Raw genomic sequence first — 13348 nt, forward strand, 5'->3', positions numbered from 1 at the left:
TTTCGAGTTCCCAATCTTCATCACCAATACCACTACCCCATCATCACGATCAGCAAGTGGTAGGTACACTGCAGTACGAAGGCCTTTCCTGTAGCGATACGCCCACTCCCTTTTCGCGTCATCCGTGCACCCATCCTGTGTGCTTGGAAGTTTCCTAATCGTCTCCGTCCGCGTGATCCTCTGCCACCCTCGACTGCGTTTTTGCTTCCCTTGGTAGCGATACGGAAAGTCCAATTGGCTGCCGTTTACTTATTCAACGCGCTATATCAACTGCCCAGGTTCTCTTTGTCTGGCTATATAAACCAGAAAATCATCCAACCGCGTTTAATCTATACTCCACACAGCCATTTTCCTATCAACGATACGCTTATAATTTTATGTTTTGTCGCCCGTTGCGCGGTCTTTCGCTTCCTCGCAAGTTCCCCCGTTATCGAATCCTCCGTTATTACGCCGTCACACTGGCGGTGAAAATGTACTGTCGTTCCACTTACTTTCTTGACAAAACGTCGTTTTATGCAATGAAGCACAAAAGTGACTGGAACACCAATGCACTCCTCCGCAAAGTTCGGGAATTCATATATCGAAACTGGTGTCATCCTGAGAACTCGTTCCAAGCGGGATCCGCCGAACTCCCCGGCTAGAATTTGTACATTGCAATATACAACCTGAGTTAATTAGTTGAAAATTTAATTACTGCATTTCTATTATTTGTTCGATTATGCATTTCACTTTTTCGTGCAAGTAATGCCCGCCTCTTCGAGTAGACCAGCTCATGGCCTAGGATTGTGTTATCTGCCACGGGCATTTTTTTTTAAATTTTCGACAGTGTTCGCTGAAACACACTGTATTACCAGCCGCGTCTCAGTGGCTATGGCACTCTGTCCCCGAGAACGAGCTCTGGGTTCGAAAAACGTTCACGCACAGCGTTTTAGTTGTACATTAACAAACTGAAATTGCTCCAAGGTTGCTTTGGCACATTTGACTTTCTCCGCTTCCCCCCTCGAATTTTCATCTGAAGGTGTGCGCACACTGACTTTCCTTCTACCTTCTAAGATTTCCCCTGTTGCCTTCCCCATGTGTAGGGTAACTGCAACAGAGTGTAAAACTGAGCGAGTTGGTTGATCTTCATACTAAAAGCAGGTCGAAAATAACGGCAACAGAAGACAGAGAAGTACACAGGAGTGGCGCTCATACGAAGCTAAACGGACGCGACCACGGTTAACCTCCCTGCCTTTCTTCGAATTGAACTGAATTTTATCTACACATAAAGATTTATGTTTCTTTGTTATGTTTTTATAGTTCTCCTCTATTTTTATCTCTCTCTCCCGTCCCCCAGTGTAAGCTGGCAAACCGAGCTCAGCCTTGTCGACCTCGCTGTGTTTTTCTTTTCACCTCTCTCTCTCTCTCTCTCTCTCTCTCTCTCTCTCTCTCTCTCTCTCTCTCTATGGAACGTTAAGCCCAGTCAGTCAGCTGAACTCGGAAATTACAACCTATGCTTCACAGATATATACCAAGTAACAAAACCTATTTGTGAGAATCAGTTTAGGCTGCTATTTAGGACAATCCACGCGTTCCTTGATATCCGCCGTCGCCAAAAATGCGTTGCCCTAAGCAAACTACGTTGTATCGCGGCTGGAGTATCATCTGCTCAGTGTCATTTTTGCTTGCCCGTTGCCATTGGTATGACCGCCCGCTTTGCGCTCTTTCCTCCACAAGAATGTTGTGACGTGTCGTTAATCACTTCCATGGACTACATGTGTGTGCTTAAAATTTAAACGGTCTCGCGCGAAGCGTCACACTATTTATTTATTTATTTATTTATTTATTTATTTATTTATTTATTTATTTATTTATTTATTTATTTGTGATGCCCTCAAGGTACAATGCAGAGGGCAGTGGCATAAGTAAAAAGACCCGCCGTGGTTGCTCAGTGGCTATGGTGTTAGGCTGCTGAGCACAAGGTCGCGGGATCGAATCCCGGCCATGGCGGCCGCATTTCGATGGGGGCGAAATGCGAATACACCTGTGTACTTAGATTTAGGTGCAGGTTAAAGAACCCCAGGTGGTCGAAATTTCCGGAGTCCTCCACTACGGCGTGCCTCATAATCAGAAAGTGGTTTTGGCACTTAAAACCCCATAATTTAATTTTTTTTAATACGTAAAAAGGAACAAGGTTACGACACTTGCTGCATTAGAATGCATAACAAAAGAAAAAAAACTTTAAAAATTAGCACACAAGGTAAAGGAACTTAACAGGTGCATGCTAATATAAATTTAAACATAAACGCACCATAATACAATTACAACATTGGCTTGTTGGGGCATAATCACTAAATTACGCTTTCTATGTTGGTCCTAAATAGGACAGCATGTGTTATGTCCACTACCGATGGTGACAAGTTGTTCCATTCTTTACGTGTTTTAGGAAAAAATGAATGCGAGTACGTGACTGGGTGTTACAGTGCGGTATGGCGACTTTGTGGGGATGGTTCAAGCGTGAAGAATTGAATGACGCCGGCTGAATACAACGTGAACGCAGGGTACTGTTGTGGTAGCAAATATTATGAAAAAAGGGAAGGACGGGATTGTTTTCTTCGAGAGGCTAACGAAGGGAGGTGAAAAATTCGCTTCATTTTTGTTGCAGTGGCGGTACTGTGGTAGTGATGATGAATCAAGCTGAGCGATATTGCGCAGCTTCAAGGCGTTGAATAAGGCTAGTGGGACCTGGGTCCCAGATGGATGCTGCAAATTCAAGCTGTGGACGAACATAGGTGGTTGAAATAGCAGTTTCAAGAATCAGGGCGCTAAAGATAAGTTCCTACGAAAGTATGCGAATGTAGCAAAACCTTTCGGTGTTGTATGTTCTATGTGTAATTTCCAAGAAAGGTTGTTGGTAATGGGAACACCACGGTAACAATAAGAAGTAACAGTTTGCAATGCAACATTGTTAAGGTAAATAAGTGCTGTCACGATTGGATCGCGCTTCATTCATGCAGAGCAGGTCCTCCGAGACACGATAAAGGCGACAGGCCAGCAGATGGCAAGACAGTCTGCACGAAGTTCACGCACTTTTTTTTTTGTTAAAAAGAAAAGAACACCGGAAACACAGAGTCCTGTGGAACAGCTCCGTTGTATAAATAGGAATTCATCGTTTTCCGAGATAATCCCTTAATTACCATTTGGGACTCTTATTATATTGCTAATAGGGTAAGTTCAACTCAGTATTTTGGCACGTTCCATTAGGAGCTAATGTGTCCAATGTTACTCCGTACAGATCATAACAAAATAGGTTTAAAAGATGGCGCGAGTGTTGTATGGTGAAAGGTGAAATGCTACGTCCAAGCGCATCACTTATTTGCGCTTATGTTTATGCTCAGCCGTGCTTGCGTCTCGACAAATATAGTTCAGTAACGTGCAGAGCCTCGAACGCTGACTGTCTTCTATAGAAGACGCGAGAATATAAAAGGTTACAGGTTCACATATATGATCGATAACTTGTTTTCGTGGACGCATAGGAAGTTCATATAAAATTCATATAAAGCCAGTACTATTGCATTTCCTTTTCTTCGGAAGCTTGAAGACTTGCCTTCGTTACTTCAGCGATAATCGTCTCACTTTTTTATTGTTTTCTGATTATTGAATCGTGGCACCTCCGCACTTCCGCTCTCCATGCGAAGAACTAAGTCCTGCCGAGATAGTCGCGCAAAGAGGGCACGCAAATGAAAGCAGAAATGGGGACTAAATTTCTTTATTTTTTTTATTGAAATTAAAGGAAAGAGACGTAGTCATCTTATAATGGTGACGGCTGCTCCTTTTCGCATAGCGGAAACAACAATATAAAAAGATATATGTAAGAAAATGAAAAAAAAAACACGTCATGGGGTCATAAATCCACAGCACACAGTCTTATATACCCATGAACATAACAATATAAAAGTCAATGCAAGTTGCGCCACAATGAGTGTGTAAACAGTCACAAACACACACAAATGGCCGTGATGTAGACTGTGATGAGCATATAAACAGATGAGGAATTACACAGATTGAAAATAATGCACCCACACAATTAAAAAAAAAGTGTAACACGTAATATACAAGCATTAATAATTACAAATAATAGAAGCAAGTTATAGTAACATCATGTGACTATTCAGTGCAATATCCACAACTTGTGCGTTCTAGTACTAGTCAAGTGCGGTCAATGCTTTTCGCTGTGCCATTTTCGATGCCTATGGGCCCAGCAAATTTGCTAGTGAAACAGGCCGGTGAGGATAAATGGAGTGTTGCTCTTTTTCTAGCTGCCGCCTTTGCATCGCGTATATGGGACACTCGAGGAGTAGGAGGACATTCGAGAAGAGGGGGACATTCGAGGACATCCTCATCGTCGTGGCCACAGGAGCAAGGCGGGGAAGGAGCCCGTTTGATGCGATATAGGAAATGTTTGGTCTATGCTGTACCAAGGCGCAGCCGATGAATGAGTGTCTCGGTACTTTTCGAAAGTTCTACATCCAGCTGGTATTTGAGTTGAGGGTCCACTTCGTAAAGAATCGATTCCTTAGTGTTTTCATTAAACCAGGTTGACCTATTCAAATTTGGCTAAGCCTAACTGATGTTCTTTCAAAAATTCTATCATATATCTGTACACTTCATAGATGGTTTATCAGCGCAAGATTCATTTACGTAAAATGCGAGAAGTGACACAAAAACTGTCACCTGAACCAATAGCACATGGGCGTATTCTTGTAACGATGTGGCAAGGCCTTCAATGCATACTCGATGTTATTGACTGGTGGGGTGAACTTATGCAAGAGATCCGTGAAGTTACCGCCTGTGTAGCCTTCTTTCTTTCTTTTTGCTCTTTTCGTTTCATGCCAGCTGTAAACATCGTTTACTACGTGGAGTAGACGAGGCAAACAATGCCTTAGCCTCTCAAAGGCAGCCAAGAGCGAGTGGATCAGTGATGTTGAGATGATTAGTGTGCTTGATGCTCAATGCACAGGCAGTTTGCTGGTAGTGCTGGCAGAGCTAGGCAGTTATCATGGTGACCATGAGAATGAATGATCCTAGGCGTTCATTTATTCAAGTGACCTCCTTACTAGGTGCAAGTCTCATTAGCAGCGTATACGGCAACAAATAAAAGGGGAGAGTGTGCAAAGTGAACTGAAATTAATGAAATGGCGACAAAGCTCTCAAAGGTAATAAACGAGGAGCAAAAACAGCGACGAGGGCTTGTTGTTTGAAAAGTGAGCTCAGCGCCCATCACGTACAAAGGCATAATGGACCCGAAGGTACCTCGTGTGAACCAGAGTAGTCACGCCGGCAAATGCAAGTCATGCATCATGTGGCACGCAATTACGTTTCGGTGTTTCGGCACCATGCACATCTTTGTTACCTCGTTTCTGTCTTCTTTGAGCGTCCGCATGTGCAGCATTCAAAATGGTTTCATGTCCGAGTGACCGAACCATAGAAGTGCGCGTTGCCCAGAACAATTATGCTTTAGTTTGCTTCCAATATTTTTTCACCTGCTATTAAACCTATTTTCAGCATTGTAGATTGAGAGTTTGAGAGAGAGAGAGAGAGAGATGACAAAGCACGGGCAGGCCCAAGAGGGGAGCAAAATTTGATATAGCAATATCAAGCCCGAAAGGCACGCAGTATGCGCGCGTGCGTTTCCCAGTTGGTCGCATTTAAACTTCAGCGGCGGTACAAGTTGTCGTATGTCGGTAACGCTTCCCAAGAACTGATCGCCAGGAACGCGACGCTAATGCAAAGCTCATGAAGCTGACCATAGGATGATGTTGTTTGTCGGGACAGCGATAGAGGAGAGAAATCAAGCTCACATTTCTTTGTGTTACTTCTTTGGCATATGGGACTGTCGGTTTAGAATTTGCACCTTTGAGCTTTGATACCAACCGATCGTAATAATTGGACTGAAGGGGAAGATCAAAGTTAAAGATAGCTGCTCCTAACATCAATGTTCATCCTACATGGTGGGTTGCGTCTGCGAGATAAGCGATAATACTGGGTGAGGCGTGCTCTTACATTGCGTTCCAGTTAGCCCTGTTTACATGCATGCGACAGTAGCGTATCGCATGTCCGAATGCATAACAATGCAATGCGCCATCATGTAGGACATTAACCTTCGTGCGATAGCGTATTTATTAGCGAGCGCTATTTCTTTACATGAATTCGTTAGAGGCGACTTCATCGACTCAAGCTACCTCCGGCTGGTACAGTAACACGATGAGTTTTCCCGTGGTGAACCATTCCCATTGGCGCTAACGCGACGCACTTGAAAAATTATGCGATACGTCATACTGTCGCATTCATGTACATACAGCTATTGCACTTAGTGTGAACTTGCTGCATAATTTTATGAGAAAATTGCTCCGGACGCATCTCTTTGAGACGAACAGTCTACTGAATTTCAATCGCATATCTTTTCTTCCTTTCTTGGAAAGTAATCGCAACGTCACCTTTTCTTCTTTTTACTGTATTAAAAGGGACGTGAGGGCGAGCGTGACAGTGTATGGGGCAGAGCGCAGCGTAATGTATCCTCGAAAGGCAAGGTCTCACACTTTGCAGAAACTTCTTCAGCGCACTTAGTTTGCGTTTCATTTTTGGGTATGGCTTTGCTTTTATCAATAATTATGGTTGAATAGCTAACGGATGAAATAAAAACGATTAAACGAGCAAAAGCGCTTAATCAAAGTTCTGTACCAAAGCATCGAAGCTCCAAAACTGCGCCATCTTTAGTGTCGAAGTAAATTTCACTAGCTGCGACAAGTCGGATTCGTGCTTGGCGTTACTCGTGCAAAATGCAGAATGTGGACTAAACATCTGGGAAGATTAATTTTATTCGCTTATGAGTGGTCAATGAAGGTCGGCAACATGCGGTGAATTTCTGGCCCGCAAGCGAAGAGCATGACTGTCATAGCCGTTCGCCTCGGCGTGCAGCAGTCAACGCGGCAAAAGTAACAATCGTTCAACATATTTTAGAAAGGAAAATAATTCAGAAAGGTAGACTGGCAAAATCCAGAAGCACCGCCTGCTCTTCTGCATCGAATGGTTGAAAAACTAATATGGACCTGAAAGCATTAAAGTGAGGCAATGAACTTAAAAAAAAATTATAGGAGTCATTGTAAGCAACAAATCCGCGAAAAGCGTACCAGACAACCTATCATAAGTATGCCTGCCCGAGACACTAAAATACGCCGCTTTCCTTTAAAGCACGTCAGAAAAAAATTAAAGTCGTCAGGAATTTCGAAAATGTTTTCAGGCGAGAAGGCTCTCTCTCTCGCTCAGTTTTTTTTTTCCTGCTGCAAACACCGAAAGTATGCGATGGAAACAACAGCTATGAACCACGCGGTGTTGTACTTTATTTCGGAAAGTGAAGAATTCCAACAAACTTAACGGGCTGTTTCTCATTTTATACGCAAATTTTCTAATGAAGAAGGTTGGCACATTTGTTGCACTTTTTTCTCGTGTCTATTTTGTAGTACTTGCACTTGTTGTTAGGGGATGGAAGTTACAATTCGTTGTCTTATTCCATTATACAGGAGTAGTTTGACCTCGGAATACCGAACATTGCAAGCTTATTTGTGAAAACAACAATTATGATCAAAAATACTTACTCCCTGAAAAGGCAAGTCGAGCAGTATGCACTGCAGATAGTTGTACTGATAGTTGATAGTTGTACTACAATACTGACAGCAGTGCCCAGCAGTAGTACAGCCGTCGTATTGCACAACTTCTTCAGAACGGAACCGAGGCAATCGGAAATGTGTTCTTGGAATCGAACGGTATTTCTTGCTTTTATCATGGCAACTGAGCATGAACTACGAGTTATTGGGACTGACGTTTACTGAACATTATAAGGACTTTACGTCCGGGATAGTATTTTGTAACGTTTCAACTCGCTTTACATTATTTTCGCCGTGCGTTATCGGCTCACTTGAAACCGCGCCACCGCACTCGCCATGATCGGCCGAACGGCAGGACGTGAATGAGAAGTGAATAAAATCAAAGGAAAATAATTCTTGCAAAGTGCGACCCACGGTTCAGCTCGTTTGCAGTAAGAGTGAGAAAACAAATAGCACAGTCACTTGGTGCACTAGAGGGGACACGAAAGCTAAAATATTAGCGTGTAATTGGCACTTACGAATGCGGGCACTAAAACTCCGGAGTTAAACTCACGCGCCTTTTCGTTCGTAAGTGTTCTTTGTATTGGATTGCAGACTTCGCTAATGATATGTCCAGCATGAAGATTGCCTCCAATTTGCCTCAACAATTTCAACTTTGTGATTCAGTCCCCTGCTGCTGAACCTTCTATTAGTGTCATAAACGGATTCTTGTCATACACTTAATTTTATGCTAGAGAAAAGCTTGTTACGTTTGTGGCTGGTGGCCGCCACGCACGTAACACCGGCAGTACACACGGGGTGAATTGAACGTCATATACTCATGACGTAGAAAAATATGGCTACCATTTATCGCAATGCTCACTGATTTTATTAACAACATGTACTTTCGAAAGCGTCATTCCCATCATGGCCCCAACTACACCTAACCGCACCTAAAACATTTAGGCAGAAAGTCCTTCATTCTGCCTAAATATTACAACGAATGAGTTTCAGCTATGCTTGAAAGCTTTCTAAGATCAGTTGAGTTCGATTTCCTTCCATTTATGGTACGTTTTTGCCAGCACAATGTCAAATAATTGAGGGCTGTCTCCCTGGACCTGTAATTTAGGTGATGATAACTGATGCATAGTGAATAGAAGGTCAGTAGCTAGTATAGCCAATGATCGATGCCAGTGTTATTGACACATAAGTCATCACATAAAGATAGCTAATGGGAATGAAGTGCAATTCTAATATGGTTACGGCGCCATTGTTCCCAGCGTAGCCTTAAACTGCTCCAGATGCGGCTTCGCAAAATACCGCATGTGCAAAACTTGTTGGATGAATTGTTGCTTTCATACCACGGTGCCAGGATCACGCACAAGCAACAAACGTACGGACTCGAATAAGCGCCATTTTTTTTTAATTTAGAACAGAAAGTCATCTTGTATGTGACGTGGGCGCATGCGTGCTTTGCACAAGAAATGCGCAAGATGGGATACGAAGTGAGGCATAGTAGTATCACGAATCTGATTCCAAAGATGCGCCATTCGGAGGCATACAAAGAAATACTATGTCATTGACCCATTCTTCACCATATTCCTTAATATAAGCCGCCTCCAGGCGTTGTTCGTGCCTATGTGCCCATTGCTTGTGTGCAACTTTCGTACCCGGTCAACCCGGATATGCAGTTTTTAACGCTTTACGCCAGCAGTAAGAGCCTTTCACTTTATACATTGTTTTAGTCAGTTCTAAGTAAAAAAACAGATATCAAACAGTTCCGTAGTATTAACAAACCGGTGATCATATATATAGGCGCGTCCATATTCGACGTTGCAAGCAAACAGAGTGATGAACGCCATGGCTGAGAGGCGCTGCCTACAGAAGTTGCGGTTGCCATTGATCCGAACCTGGCTTTATTCAGTGAACCATATATCCAGGAAAATCAAAGAAACGAGAACAAAAAAGTAGCATGCTTTCAGTGAAGGAATAAGTGATGAATGATATTCATTGAAGAATGCACTTATTACCCAGATAATATATTTAGGAATTGTTGTAGTGGGGTAAAAGAGGCCATTCTAGGAAACAGCGTGATTACGTGCCTTTGATTTAGTCACTAATTGAAAATAGCATATCCACACAAAAAGGCCTTCATCACTGCATCTCAAGACACTTTCGTCAAGGCTTTGATGCATGATGCTATTTCCTTTTCTGGAATCACAATTCAGGGAAAAGCAGAACTATGTGAATTAAGCCTGTAACATTTATTACTAGGCTCTTTAATTCACGTTACAAGTAGTTAGCAACCTGATAACTTCGCTGCGAAGGAGGCGAGAAACCCACTAGTGTCTGTCGCCTGCTTCGCGATGCCGGCCTCACCCAGTCGACACACTAAAGGTACTGTCTACTTACGGGTGAACGGCAAGTAAAAGTGGGCATAAAGGCAACCGACCCTTCTTAACTGCGCAGTTCCCGCGAGTTTCTTCATGCGTTTTTTTTTTTCTTAGGCCGTATGACATAAACGAAGCAGGACGCTGCCTTTTCTCTCGCAAGGGCAAGCGCCAAGAATCGGGCGGATGAGACAAATGTGAGAAATCTCCCGCGGAGATGGCGCGATACGTTTCCAGAAGAAATTATCGCGTCACCTCCGTGCAGCTCTCGCAGCAAGTCGCGTCAACACTTGTGCTGCGCCCTCCTCCGCTGTCAGCCTGGACGCGTCGATGTCAGCGCAAACTTACCGCTCGTCAACAGGTGTCAGTGGGAAGTTGGCGCACGGAGCCGTCGCGCTTCGCAGTCTGGGCCTCCGGTTAGATCCGCTTCGCCGCTGCCGGTGTAGAAAGAAGGTGGCTGCGAGGCAAGTTTGTCTAAAAGGGGTTGGACAGCCTTCGCGTCACTTCCCGCGCGGCCGTATTCCCGGATTCACTGCCAGCTCGAGCCGAACACTTGGAAGAGTCGTCGCTCATGTCATCGGAGGAGGAACAGGGACGACCAACGCTTCTTTTTTTTCAGTCTCTCAGAACAGGAGCCGTAGTCCACGTGGGTACGCGCGTTCCCATGCACGACGAAAACGAATCGCGTGCGGCGGCGCGTGCCGTAGCGGGGGCCGTCGACGGGCGTCAGTCGCGAGCGCGGCGTGCGGCGCGTGTGAGACGAGCCGCCGAAGCGCCCCGGGCCGCCGCCGGTCCTGGATCGCCTGTCGCTGCCGATGTGAGCGCGCGGGTCGAGCGAGTACCGGGAAGCGGCGAGGCTGGAGTTTCGGAAACAGGGGCCGAACCCGCCCCCGGCGCGCGCGCGCACGCCTCCTTCGCATTCTGCTTATCGTGGACGAAGATCGGCCCGGCTTCCTTCTTTTTTTTTCTTTTTGCTTCGCTGGACGCGCCGTCGCTGTGCAGTGCAGTTCGAGCAGTGCCTCCTATCGAACACAGCGCTCGCATTAGTTTCCCTTAAGTGCTTGCAGCTTGAGACGCCCGTATTGCCAGCAGAGCGGTGCGCGGCGAGTTAAAAGAAAAAAAAATGAAGAAGAACGGAGAAACAGATCGCTCTTCTAACGCGCTCTGTTTACAGCGGGAAAGGGTAATCGGGTTCGCTGTGGGGTGCAGTGATCCGCTACCATCTTCATTCTGCCTCCACTTCGGATATCGTTGCGCCAACTGAAGCGCTTTCTAGCAGCGCTCAATCGTCTGGCGGCAGAGCCATGCGAAGGAGGACCAGCAGGATGCATCATTATGCACATACGGCGCTCGCTGTCCGCCAGAACAGCGGCGGCTAGTTTCTGGGAGTTACCGTTGGAGATACCATCAATTCTGCGCCAATTTCCGGCAGTGGGACGCAGTAGTTCCTTCCCATTTCCTCTTTCTTTTTCCCTGGGAAGATCGGCGAAGCTTGCGCTTTTGCACAAACAATAAATATAGGCAAGCCTGCCGCGTCTCACAAAGGGGAATAAAAAGTATGTAGAGTGAAACCGGTAAGAATAAAATTCGTAGCGCATAAAGTGCCTAGTAGTTTGCTTGTTGTTTCATGATGCCCTGCTTATCAGTACTTACAAACAGTGTGCACAAAATCGCATTGTAAACTTGAACAACGATAGTTTAGTCAAACAGTGCCTTAAAATACCGTGAGGTTATCGGCCAATTTTTAGCCATTTCTGAGTGCCATGAACTTAGTTCAGTATAGTGCGCCGAAGCCATACAAGGCACTGTATAATATGCGTAATTATGAGACTACGTTTGTTTGTTATATTTGTTGTTACATTTGTTATAAAACGTTTGTTTTAGTTATATTTTTCAGTGCCGATTAGTTTAATCTTCGAGAGCAAGAGCTTGCACGGGTTTTCGTCGGTATCAAGCTCGCACGGGCAGATGTCAAACTAAATTCGGGAGTTTTACGTGCCAAAACCACGATACGATTATGAGGCACGCTGTAGTAGCGGACTCCGGATGAATGTTGGTCACCTGGGGTTCTTCAATGTGCACCTAAATCAAATTGCACGAGCGTTTTTTTTCGTTTAGCCCCCCCGAAATGCGACCGCCGCTGCCGAAATCGAACCCTTGACCTGGAAGTCAGCAGGGAAACGCCATGGCCACTGGGCCACCGCGACGGGTGCGAGCAGCAATAACACGGCACACTTTGCAAGCACGAGATCATTAACTGTGCCAGTGTGGATGGCCGAAAGCTTATCGCAGTGAGAAAACTAAATTATTACTTGCATGTAAACACTGTGTTGCGGCTCGTGGTGGTGTCTGCGCCGGGAATCCACCAAGCCCATTGGTGGTACGTCCGGTAGTAGGAATGAAGGAAAAAGGGTTTTACATTAGTCACACTGGCTCCATATACGTAAGCCCACTCGATGGAGAGGCATATTAAACGTCTGAGTTCATATCAGGCGACGTCAGCCACTCACTGCACCAAAAGTCTCCGCTTTTTAATACCGTCGCCTTCCCTAGACGACAACACTAGAAACTCTGATGGTGGTATCGCGGCCAACCCCAATCGTCGAATCGGTCGCAATATCCCGCCCGTGATATCGCACCGTTCCGCCGAACTGCGCCTCCGATGTTGCTAAACATGCGGCCGCATATTTAGCAATCTGGGAACCCGAGGTCGAAGCCGTTCCCACGTTAGCATTCGACGTTGGCCCTTTTCGTCATTAGTTCAGGCTGCCAGGTGCAGGTACAGGTGTCTTTTGTTGACCCGTCAACTGTTGGCGTCAAAGCTGCGTTGACTTCCCGATAGGCGCTGATGAATAAAAAGGGGTTGCCTCGTCGTAAACGTCTAGTAATTCCCTTGGCAGTGTTCAGACATAACCATTGGTTTAAGATAGTTTTGCCTAAGCTTACGGCGTTTACCATTTAGCGCTTCAGCGGTAGCATGTGGTAAACATGTTCAGTGCTCTCCCTACAATGGCATGTCTAAGGCCATTTCATAGCACAGGTTACTAAATTAGGCAACCAAAGTTGACATGAATCAGCTGCGGTTGCAGACATACCGTGCCTTTCGATTACGCGGAGTTTTGATCTATAGAAGCTGCACTCACGCTAACAAAAAAAAAATACTTCATCTGATTCTCGATGTCATTCTAAACGTCGTACATAGGCGATCCTCCTAACAAATTTTCCCGGAATTCGTTGAATTTAATCAAACATTTGAGAAGCAAGTGGCGTAGTGTTGTCTTCCAGTGGATATCTTCCGATGTTGGTATCTCTGGAAATGAAAGGGCGGACGCCATT

At 45.1% G+C, this 13348-nt stretch overlaps 1 protein-coding gene across 1 annotated transcript in view; it reads right to left on the reverse strand.

Moving 5' to 3' along the window:
* Pde1c (Phosphodiesterase 1c) overlaps positions 1–10847 on the reverse strand; it is an 879030-nt gene extending 868183 nt beyond the window's left edge. The window contains exon 1 of the mRNA XM_070531076.1: positions 10361–10847. The gene's annotated coding sequence lies outside the window, so the exon portion shown is untranslated. The remainder of the gene's footprint in view (positions 1–10360) is intronic.
* Between the last annotated feature and the right edge of the window lie 2501 nt (positions 10848–13348).

This window comes from Dermacentor albipictus, chromosome 1, assembly GCF_038994185.2.
Source record: "Dermacentor albipictus isolate Rhodes 1998 colony chromosome 1, USDA_Dalb.pri_finalv2, whole genome shotgun sequence".
Classification (NCBI taxonomy): Eukaryota; Metazoa; Arthropoda; class Arachnida; order Ixodida; family Ixodidae; genus Dermacentor; species Dermacentor albipictus.